The sequence below is a fragment of the Myotis myotis genome, unplaced genomic scaffold (assembly GCF_014108235.1).
Source record: "Myotis myotis isolate mMyoMyo1 unplaced genomic scaffold, mMyoMyo1.p scaffold_m19_p_1, whole genome shotgun sequence".
Lineage (NCBI taxonomy): Eukaryota > Metazoa > Chordata > Mammalia > Chiroptera > Vespertilionidae > Myotis > Myotis myotis.
This window is the reverse complement of record NW_023416313.1, coordinates 51888647-51901666: the sequence shown is the minus strand read 5'-3', so window position 1 is coordinate 51901666 and position 13020 is coordinate 51888647.

Below are 13020 nucleotides of genomic sequence, written 5' to 3'. Positions count from 1 at the left end.
ATTTGACCACACCCTAGCATCTCAAACAATGTGAATCCCAAGAAGGTACACATAGTCTATTCTTAGGTATTTGTGATTATTAAAGAATAAAATGAATAATTTTTTTGTAATATATGTGCATTAGTTTTGCAAATGACTACTAAGTTATTTGAACAAAAATATTTAAGTTGCTTGGATAGCATGTCTCATTGGTTGAGTGTCAACCTATGAACCATGGTTTGATTCCCAGTCAGGGCACATGCCTGGGATGCAGGCTCAATCCCCAGAGTAGGGCATGCAGGAGGCAGTCGATCAATGACTCTCTCTCATCATTGATGTTTCTGTCTCTCTCTCTCCCTCTCCCTTCCTCTCTGAAATCAATAAAAATATATTTTTTTAAAATATTTAAGTTGCTTGTAACAAACTACTTAATGAACTTATCTGTTCATTATTGCTTTTGGTCTAGAGATACTGTGGAAAACAAAATTAGACACAGTTCAGTAAACTAAAGTTTGGGGACATCTGTTCTAGGCATTCTACCACCTTAGGCCTTTACATTCTGTTCTCTCTGCCTGGAAAGCTCCTCTTCCAGACACCTGTATTGCTAACTTCATCACCTCCTTTAAGTCTGGGCTCAAAGGCACCTTCAGAATAAGGCTAACTTGGACCAACCTATTTAAATGGCAACCAGCCCCCTACCTCCAACCTGGCAATTCTGACTTTATTAAGCTCATTCTATTTTTTTTTTCTCATACTTCACCTCAAGTGAATTTACAATGTATTTTTATATGTATTGCTATTCTTTCTAAAACACAAGGCAAAAAGGGGTCTGTTTTGTTTTCTGGTATATCTCAAATGCCTAGAGCATGCCTGATCCATAATACCCAATAAATTTAGTGGGGGGAAAAATAGATGTATTTCAAAATCTACAACAGCGGCCATATAAAAAGGGGTGGGAAATAATAGAAAAGATCTATTTGCTTAAAATACTTATTCAAAAGTTCATGTGCTTTTTGATATTGAGATGGGACAAAAGGGTATTTCTTTGAATCTCAAGCTAAGGAGTCTCATGTACATAACCATAAAATGAAATATATATTCCTTTAAAAATTCTACATTAAAAAATAATACTTGTATTCTATTAGTTTGTTATTTAAAATGGTAAAGATGATAGAAAATTATAGAAAAGGCAAGATTAAAAATATTAAATGGGATTGCCCTGACCCCATTTCAGTTGATTGGAGTGTCATGCCATACACCAAAAGTTTACAGGTTTGATTTCAGGTCAGGACACATACCTAGGTTGCGGGTTTGATCCCAGGTTGGGGCATGTACAGTAGGCAACTGATCAATGTTTCTCTCTCACATCGATATTTCTCTCTCTTTCTCTCTCTCTCTCTTTCTCTCTCTCTCTCTTTCTCTCTCTTTCTCTCTCTCTTTCTCTTTCTCTCTCTCTTTTCTCTTTCTAAAAGTCAATGAAAGCATATCTTCCAGTGAGGATTTAAAAAATGTTATGGGATTAATGCCAATACTATAAAAGTTTTCTTAAGTATAATTATTTAATAGCTATGCTTACTTATCATCAATAATGTGCAAGCTGCAGGATTAAAAACTGTGAGAAATATAAAGACCCTTGCCCTGACCTTGAAAAGTACATAATTGTTTATATGAAGTTGCTAATGGGAAAGTTCTAAGTGCCTTGAGACCAATACACACAAAGTATAATGGGGATTAAGAAGAAAGATGAGGAAAGAAGAATCTGAGAAACTTCAAGGAGAATTTAAGCAAGGCTTTACATAACGTTTAGAATTTAGAAATGCACAGATTGTGGGGTGGGAGGGAGAATGGATCTTCCAGGCAAAGAAGAGGAGAAACATTTTTAAAGAAATTACAAGAATAAAATAAAGTCTTGTTGGGCTAATTTATATTACAGTCACTGTGGACGAAAGGGGCCACACACTGACCTGACAAGCTCAGGGAAGGCCTGCATGGCAGCCTAGCAGACTCAGAGACCTAAAATAACCACAAAGGATGGTCTGAAATTAAACTTTAACTAAAAGCAGTTATGGTGGGCAGTTATGTCCTAGGCCGGTATCTTCACTGACAAGATCAACTTTGATCCTTACTGAGCCCATTTGCCTTTTTGCCTCTAAGATAACATTCCCTTGAAATGTCTGGGTAACTTGTAACTTCCCTTTTTCTAGAGCCCCTGGGGCACAACCAAATGTTCTGGGCGCCAGGACAGATACTACAAATTCCTTCATTATCATGTTAATTGATCCTGCACCCACCTAAGTATGTGTCCATCATTTTACTTTTTATCCTATCACAAAGGGTCCCCCCCCCCCCCTTTGCTTAATCCCACCTCCTTAAATCTGTCACCAGTGAATCTCATGTATACATATGGATGTAACCCTGCCATTCTCCGGAGCACTATCTCAATTCGTTGAGGTTCTGCTTCCCGGCATATGTCGACAGTTTGGCTCAAATAAACTCACAAAAATTCTTTACAGGTTTCAATGGTTTTTTTTTTTCGTTAACAGTCACTAACCATAAAAACAAATATGCAACTCTCCATTTTGAATCACTTGATAATATTTTCTTTTGTTTAGTACTTGTGCCAGTCTTGGGCTTGTTTGCGCTCAAATTCACACTTTGCCCTCCTCCTATTCTGTCTACAGCATAGGGGGACAGACCCAGAGGCTGTAATTGTCAGGCTTCTGTGTCAGCTGACTTCTGTCCAGGTTTGCCCATTAAGGGGCACTGGCAAAAAAATAGAGAATAGGAGGAAGGGAGAAACGAGGCTATTCTCTCCTCTGTTGCTGCCTTGAGCAAAATTTCTGATAAAGTTGTGTTTCTTTTTCCAGCTTCAGTGTTTCCAGGCCCCTTAGGTGGGCCTGCGTGGTTCCAGCTAATCCCGTAATCCTATTCCTGAACCTACAATCCCATCTCTGTCTCTGCTAGTACTTTGTCTGTACTCCTCTAGGTTTATAAGGAGTTCCCTATGTTTTAATCCTAGAATTCTCTCACTATCGCATTTGGATTTGCAACTCTTCTAAAAATTGGTTTTAAATTCACTCTGTTGCAAATAATTGAAGTGGGTTCTATTTCCTTGGTTAGTCTCTGACTCTGACTTATTCAGTAATTCTTATTTTAGTATCTGTTATGTGTTTAATCCCCACCCCCTTTTGTATGTGGAAGTACATCAGAATGTGACTGAGTTTGAAGATAGGGTCTTTAAGAGGTGATTAAGGTAAAATAAAGTCATATGGGTGTGGCCTAATCCAATCTAATTGTGGTACTTCTGAGAAGATTAAGATACACATATACTCAGAGGGAAGCCTATGTGAAGATAAAGAGAAAACAACTCTATGGACACCTTGACCTCAGACTTCTCACCTCTAGAACTGTGAAAAAAGAAATGTCTGTTGTTTAAGCTGATCAATACTTTGTATGGAAGCTCTAGCAAATCAATGCAGTATTTCTACAGATATTCTATTTTCTAAATTTATGGCCATGATTTGTTTATAAGTTCTTTATCACTCTCAATTTTTTAAGTTTAATTTGTAAACAATGGTCTAAGTGGAGATCTATCTCTTGCAGAATGTAAAAGTAGATTTGTTAATGGACCTACTGGCATTCATGTGTGATCAAGAATCATGTTCCCTTATTTAGTCATGAACTCATATTCCATATTTGATTTCTTATCAATTTGTGTAACAAATTATAGTGTTCAACTTAATTCACATAATAAGCCTGTGTATCTATTTATTCCTATTCTAAAACTACAATTGAAGATATATAGGGACTATTACTAAAAATCTAAGAGGTGTCTACTGGCCTATGTAACAAGTCTTGGACTAGGATAATCAATTAAGGAATAATAATACTTTACACCCAGATTTATCATTATGCTCTTTTGAACATATTCATCACGAACCTTCTAAGGTTTTAAAGCTTGGCTCTTGGCTTATAAAAACTGTATGTCAAAACATGTCTAACTTTCTAGTATTAGCAAAGTATATTTTCTGCTTTCTAATTTAATAAGAATTATTCTATACATAATCTGTTGAATGTGTGGTACTCTGTAAGACATACTGCATCTGGCCACTGAAAAGCTACAGCCTCTCCTTACTCAGGGGCAATTTGCTCATATATCCTAAGAGAAAAGAGAAACTCATAATAGTGGTTAGCCTTGAAGAGTTCTTATTCTGTGGACATAACACCCATAGATTTAGAATATATGACTTGGAAGAGGGAATGGCTAAGACAAATATAGAAAGAAAAATAGCAAGAAAAACCAGTCATTCTCCCACCCCCAGTTATGCGATGCCATTTATCATGAATTACAATTTGCAATGAGTTTATCTTTACTGACCAGTTTTTGTCTGATTTACTCGCTATGTCCCCACAAGGCAAGGATTGTGTCTATCTAGTTCACAATTATCTCCTCAGTGTGATCCCAGCAATCATTAAATAGTTGATACTGGGTAAATATTTTTTGAATGAATGAAGGAAGGGAGAAGGAGAAGAATAAAAGTATAGACCATTATTCCTATGTGAAGGCACTACTAAGACTATAGAACTCTTAAAGCAATTTTCTCCCCTCAGGAATCTTACTTACACTGAAATAGGAGAAAAGAGGATATGGAATATTAAAGAGGAATTGATAGTGCTGAATGAAAAGTCTTTGCATGTCTCAGAACTCCAGAGGAAGAAGAGCAAAGAGTTCTTAGTGATAGGTGGAATTATTGAGGATGTATAGAAATAGCCAACAAAAAGAGAAAAGAAGCCAATCACAGAAGGACAAATCTTGCATGATTCCTCTTATATGAGCTATCCAATACAGTCAAACTCATAGAAGCAAAGAATAAAATGGTGTTGTCAAGGACTGGGTGGAGAGGGAAATGGGGAGTTGCTAATCTAACATGTATAGAATTTCAGTTATGCCAGATGAGTAAGTTCTAAAGATCCGCTGTACCACAATCTGCCTATAAGTAACTATTTTTACACACGTAAAAATCTGTTATGAAGGTAAAGCTCATGTTGTGTTTCTACCACAATTTTTTAAAAAGGAAGAGAAAACAAAAACACTACGATTCTTCTTCAGCATCACCCTCTGAAAGTTTTCCACACTGAAAACCACCAGAGTTTCTCCAACATGTTGTTTCATGTCGAAGCCTGGCCTGTCACAGGGAAATAAATACACTTTCAACACTTTCTATGAAACCAGAGGTCAGCAGGAGTCTACCAGGCTCTTCAGTGATGACCACCTGCAAGCCCTCTAGGATACCACTGAACTCCTGGCCTCCCTGGGTCTATCAGCCTGACTGATGAAAAGAAGGAGTCTCATGGCACCCGGAGCTCTGAAGTGTGTGACTCCTGTCCCCTCAGGCTGACTGGAATGCCCATCTGCCTTGGTTTTCAACAACTGCAAAGAAGCCCAGCATGCGTGGAATGAAATATCAAATCTGAAAATGCTTGTCAGTTTGTACAACTGCCTCCGAGGATCTGAGGTAACTTTTATGCATTATGGCAAAATATTCCCAAACTAAGTCTAATCGTTTGGCAACTTCCTACAGAGTTTACCTGAGTATCATTCATTATGATGATTTCCTAGTTTACCTACCTTTCTAGAGGATTATCACAGACATTTTTACTAGATTTTCAGTTTATAAAACAATAGGGCAACAAGTATGTGTTACCTGGCATTTTATTGGGGAGCACACCAGACTTGGTTGGAAAGTTTGTAAGGAGGACATTCTGAGAAAAGGGAAGTGTGTGGAAGGCTGCCTGCCCTGTTTATCGGAATTCCGACTTAGGGGAGACAGGGAGTGTCAAAGGCAGCGCCCCTAATTATTCCTTGACCTTTCCAAACAAGCCTGTGCATATGCAGACCCCGGGTGTTTACTGGCATCACTATGCTTAATCCCTGGATGCCCTTGCCTAGAGGACAATGTAAACACTTGTGTCCTCCCAAGATTACTCCCCCTACTGCTTGTATGTAAAGATAAACATTCCAATAAATGCCTAAAGAGGCAGGCAATCCAGTCTGCCTGGTCACTTCGGCCAGGCCATCTCTTAGCCTATCTTTCACAGTGAATCTGTGTCAAAGTAATCGGTTCATCTGTCATTCAGGAGCTGCTGGTCAGCCCTGGCAGCATTTATTTATTATTACTAAAATTTTAAAGTAAGTATGTATTAAAGTATTAAATATATAATGAGTTAAGCATCTATATTTATGTATAATACATGTGACTCTGTCTATGTAACAATAACTTTTGGGGGGGACACCAGTGTAACTCATTTCATCATTTCAAATCATACCTAATCACCTGAACAATTCATTTCATTCTAAGCATTATAGCAAGGTAACACATGAAAAAATATATAGTCTCTACTTGATATATAAAACATATTTCTCTGCCAGTTTTTATTTCTGCAAAATTAAACTTATAAGTTTCCCCCAAGCTGAATAAAATTTGGTAAAATAATGGACTTCAGTATAATGAAGAAGAGTTTATCCAGGTATGACTTAAAGGCTTTGGTACACTCAAAATGTTGGATCAGTCCCAGGACCATCTAAGAATTTAGTAACTACATTATTCATATTTTCATTAGTATACCTTCAGGCTACTATAAAAACTAATTCATGAGCTTTAGAAGAGCCATGAACTGTTTTGCTGTCCATGGTAGGATACCTTTTAAACATTCTAATTGCTCCAGAGAAATCCTAATATAGAGTCTAGTTCTAACTGTGCCTCCCCTGGAAATAATAAAGTCTGGAACAGTCACCTCAAGTTCACCTGAGGCTTTCAGGATGATTACACCATGATGCCAAGACCAAAGACACAGTCTATTTCCCCTGATGCAGGTTGGTGTAACCAACTGTCAATCAATAAAATGATATTTATTAAATGGCTCTATCTGCCTGGCATCATTGGTGACCAGAATAGACAGACAGGAGGCTGCCTTCACAAGGTTTATAATTCAGCAGAGACAGCACACTGAACAGTTCATTCATGTGCAATGACTGTTACAAAAAAAGCAAGTACAAGGTACAATGGGAAAGTTCAGCAACGTGATTTAACTAAGAAAGGTTTCCTTGGAGAAAGAAAATGACCTGAAGGTACCTAGGAAAAGAGATGGTATAAGAGAGAAGGAAGGATGTTCAAAAAAGTGAATCAGCATATGATCCAAGATGCCTGGAGAAAATTATCAGGTCTGTAGCTGTTTATCCATCGACAGTGGGTTCTGTGTCCAGATCATCTGACTGAGAAAATAAATTGTATCATTTTTTTAAAAAAATCTAAAGGATAAAAAATGTAAGTCTCTGTTAATGAGACACTGATGATTGGACTGAGATGGCAGAGTCTACATCTAAGTCAGGAATACATGGTAACTTTCCCCCTTAGTGATAGAAAGCTATACATATAACAGAAGGTAAGCCCACCACCCCTTGCTCCCAACTATACATATAACAGAAGGTAAGCCCACCACCCCTTGCTCCCAACAAAACAGATCTCTTTCCAAGTGCCATCACATTCAGTCATTGTCTGAATGAAAGTTGACAACCCTAGTTCACATGTTACCTTATGGGATCATTCAGATTTTATGAGTAAATACTACAAAAATGATTGCCCCTTTCATGCCATTTTCTTCCCATTAACTTAAAATACAAATCAAGTTTCACTGAACAACATTTTTAAATCTTTAAATCTAAAGGAGAAAAGATTCTTTAGAGGTTACCTAAATTTTACTCCTGAGAAAAAGGGCCTGAGAGGTCATTTAACTTGCAAAAAATCATAAAGCTAGTTAGAATCAGAGTTGGAACTAAAATTCTGATTCTTTTTTTTTTTTTTTAAATATATTTTATTGATTTTTTACAGAGAGGAAGAGAGAGAGAGAGATAGAGAGCTAGAAACATCGATGAGAGAGAAACATCGATCAGCTGCCTCCCGCACATCCCCCACTGGGGACGTGCCCGCAACCCAGGTACATGCCCCTGACCAGAATCGAACCTGGGACCCTTGAGTCCGCAGGCCGACGCTCTATCCACTGAGCCAAACCGGTTTCGGCCTAAAATTCTGATTCTTATTCTAATGTTCTTTACATGATTGTATATAGATATTTTTAAAGTTATTTACTAGTATATATTGCTGCTGTGTAGCAAATGTGATAACAACTGGATATAGACCAACAATCATAAACAGGTAAGAACTATTGGTCAAGTTATTTATAAAGATTCTATTACGTGGCAACTGTAATTTTGTAAATAGTGAGACCTTGATATTAATAATACTGACAATAACATGGGTTTGAGTCACAAATTCATGGTGACAGTGAGCAATGACTATAAGAAACTGTTACAGCAAAAGTATGTGGTGTCAGATGAGTACTAGATTTATCAGGATGATCATTTCATAAGTTACAGAAATGTCTAATCTCTATAGTGTATACCTGAAACTGATATATTTTATGTCAACTGTAATTGAAAAATAAAATAAAAAGTAAAAAATGTATAAACATGGCTCTAATAATGACTCAGAAATAACAATTCCAATTTTTCCAAGATCAGTTTGAACTCCAGCCTCTGTAGCTTCTTTATTTTGTTGGCATATGTAAACAACACAGGCACAGAAAAGTGCAAGAAAACCTTCTCATCGCATTAACACATTTGTTCTCTTATAAAGTATTTGCAGGTGTCTCACAGAATCCACTAAGAACCCATGCAGCAGGAACACTACTGACCAAAGGCAGACTGGGTTGTCCAATGAGAGCCAATCACTGATCCTCTTCTGTAGCAGCATCTTGTCACCCCACACCTTTCCTGGAAGGATTTGTGTGCTCTGAATCTCATGTGGGGACATGATCAAAACAACCCTTTTCTCTCCTACATCTCTTTTTCTCCATCCAGGTAAGAAGTTAGAGAATAACATGCTGGACAATAAGTGGATGGAATCAAAGAAGTCATTCATTCCACCTGCATGAAAGGCTCTCTTGTTCACTGAGTCAGCAACAATGAACCACAGCAAGGCTTTAAAATGAAACACATTCCTCCCCCAACCATGACACACACACACACACACACACACACACACACACACACACACACACCAAAGAAAGACTTAAAATCTGTATCCCCAACCCCTAAAAGAAAGATGAGGTGGGCAAGAAAGAACATCTTTCACATTCCGCATCAGAATAAGTATCCAACACGACTTGCCATGATAACTAAATTTATTATTAACTGTGTATTTCATGATGTTAGTGACAATATGTTAATGTGATTTTCCACGTCCTCCTGCAGTGAACAGATGGCTCCTTTTACTTTACTTTCCACATCAAGTGTGATTATTTCTTGGTGCCAAAAGCCACCTGCCGCTCCTCGGTCTCCAGTCTAATTTTTTATGTTGGTAAAACACAGCAGGACTTGTTATCAGTTGGATGGCATCTTAATAAAAGGAGACGTGCCAACATATTGACATCATGTTCAAGGGGAAATTTCAGCCCCTTCAAACCCTTAACCCCTCCCCCCGACCCCCTTTCAAAAATTGAGGGAGAAAAAGTAAAATAAATAGCTGCAAAGACCCCACCAGATTCAAGATGTTCCATTACAATTGTTGGGCCTAGAGCCAAGATGCCGAATTGGCCTCCCTTTGTTCCTAAACCCAAGCACCTCACTCAGGGCTCTGATCTTTCATCCTGTGTAATGATAATTAGCCGTAACATATTCCAAAGTCAAATGTAAGCAGGAATACATTAACATTGAGATCAGTGTCAGGGCAATTTTCACTGGGAAAATGACAAAGAACACATACAAACACACACACACACACGCACACACACATGCACATACACACACTAAAACATTTCAAGATTCAAACATTCATAAAATCACTTTCATAGCCATGAATATTAAACTCACTGGCTTGTCTGTTATGAGGGCTTACTTAGAATGCCACGGCCTCCTAATGTGGATGCGGTGCCTTCCACAGCTCAGGCTTAACAGAGAAAACGTGAGTAATAAACCATGGTAACTTGCTTTGATTTTTCCATTCTTTATTAGAACAAAGAGGGCTAGTCCGAGAGGTGATTTGTGGTCCAAGAAGAGGTCTTCTCTAGGAAATTGGATGGCATGGCTCTTAACAGCTGGTCCAGCACATTTGGGAACAGCATGTAGAAAAATGCATCAGTGTTTTGAAGATTACCAACTGTGATGATACATTGGTTATGACACAATCTAAAAAAAATGTTAAATTTCCAAACTATATAATTCAAAGCCCTTACCATCAAGGCACACACTCTCAAATTAAAGGCTCAGATAAGTCCAAATTTTATAAACTTGAAACTTTCAAAACTGATTCCCGCTCTTTAGAGATTGAAAAGAGTAGCAGCATTTTTTAATGCCTGATATTTCTTGTTAAAAGCCAAGGAGTTAAAGATGCAGCTGGCTCCCTAAGATTTCCAAGTTTTACAATGGCAGAAGAAAATTCCTACAATAAAAGTGCAAATACCTTAATAAAAAGGCATTTTCTTGAGATGAACAATTATAACTAGATTCCACCACAGATCCTCTCAAATTATCATAAAGTTGGCAGTGACTCTTTTATTCCTATCAACTGTCTCTCCAAACAAACAAAAGAACCTGGATGAAATTGATCTCTATTAATTACATTTTGCAGCTTGACCAGCTTTTTATTTGCATTACATTTCCCCATATTTTGTTATAAAAATTTGTAAACATATAGAAAAATTTAAAGAACTTTACCACCATCACCATTTTATCTACCACATTAACTCTACAATTAATATTTTGCTATACCAATTTTATCATATATTTTTTCACTTTTCCATCCCTTTACCTTTTCATCAATTTACCTTATTATATTCTATTGTAAAATAAATAACCAATAGCTCATTCAGCAATTAAAATTATCTTGATTTCATGATAATTACTTAATAAAGTGAGGATCATATATAGCATAGCAGTATTCATTAACTCATTCAACAAATATTTCTTGAGTTTCTACTTTGGGTCAGATACTGTTCTAAGTGCCAAAGACACAAGATTGAATAAAACAGCCAAGATACCTGCCCTCATTGAATTTATAATTAGTGGACTTGATAGAAAAAAACAATAAATTAATGGTGCTCTAAAATATTATATGTAAAGAAAATATGTCAATATTATATTTAGTTGTAGTAATAAAGGCAGGAAGAATGTATATGCACTGCTATTACCTATAATAGAGCTATATACAGCAACCTCTCAAAACATTTTTGTCAAATTACTGAATGAATGAATAAATTTTGAACTTTACAGTGTAAACATCATTTAAACAATTTTATATATAAAAGGACTGCATCTAGAAGAGTAGCCTTAAAGATAAGTAATAATAGAAAATTAATTGGTTTAACAACTCTAATTTTAACAATCCCATATTAATAGACTTTTAGCAGAAGCATCTGATTTGGGGGAGACTATTTTGAATAGTATGTCCACCATTAAAGCATTTGCATTTGTATAGAATATAATGCAAATGAAATAACAATTTCCTTGTAAAGTTGAATGTCTTCAAAAATAAGGTCCTGACAATGGTTATTACAGAGGAACTTAAATTAGAAAATAGGAAATCTATTATAGACTAATAAGCAAAAGTTTCTGTGTTATTAATATTTTTGAAATGAAAAAAATGGTAGAGTTATTTTATGTGTCTGAGTTAAAAAGGAAAGCATTATTAATCAGCTTTGATTAAAGCCATCATTTAATTTGCAATTACTCTAAGAACGTTAAATCAACTTTCTTCCTAAACTGAATTCAGACTATTGTAATCTGGTTATTTAGTAGTTATAATTTATTAACAGTGAAACTAAATGTAAACTAATACTCAGATCTGATAATTTTATTAATAAGTTACTTGTATTAAATATAAAATTCTTTAAAGTATCCCTAAGTTCATGGGTTTGGAAACATTTGGGTATATATATCTTGGTATGGCAGGGGAGAGAAAATATAAAGATGAAATTTTGGGTCAAATCCTTTTATTGTGTAGATTAATATATATATATACATATACATATATATATATACATATATATATATATTTATATAATGTTCACTGCTGCCAAATAATTGGGAAGAAAAATGTAACATTTTAAAAATTTAAAAACAATCTGTTCCATGCAAATTCAAACATAATATGGTACACTGACATACTGGTAAGTATCGTCTTAAAATTTTTGCTTAGAAAATTTCTGATGGAATTTTTTAAAACTAAACAAATATATTATCAGGAAAATATATACCATCTACCACTGATATCAATCCCTTACTATTCAAATTAAGTTTGGTTGCTAATTTTGCTTTTCTGACCTCATAAAATTTTTGGAGATAAATTAATCAGTCAAAATTGAACCAGAACTGACACAGATGTTACAATTAGCAGAAAATTAAAAGTATTCTAACTGTAGTTCATGTGTTAAAAATTAAGTAAATATTTCAAAAGCTCCAATTGAACTTCTTGCAAGAAACTACCATGATGAGGTGAAACATATACTGCATGAATTAGCAGGTTAGACATTGGAGAAGAAAAGATTAGTAAACTTGAAGACATAGCAATAGAAATTATCTAAAAAGAACCATAAGAAGAAAAGATAATTATAATAATGAGTAGAACATCAGTGATCTGCAGAACAATTCCAATATGTGTGATTGGATTCCCTAAGGCAGAGGAGATAGAGAAGATAAAATATATTTGTGTAAATAATGGTGCAAAGTTTTATGAAATTTATAACTCTAATGGTTTCATGAGCCCCAAACACAGAAAATAATACACCAAGAAACATCATTATAAAACTAACCATTCATAAAGAGAAACAAATTTAAAGGCAGTGAAAGAAAATAGATATGATAAAAATAAGGGTGACAATGATGTTCACACCTGAAATGACACAAGAGAAGATGGTGAAGCAATACTTTTCGGGCCCACAATTTAAATAAATAAATAAATTCATTACAATTCTATATCTAGAAAAAAG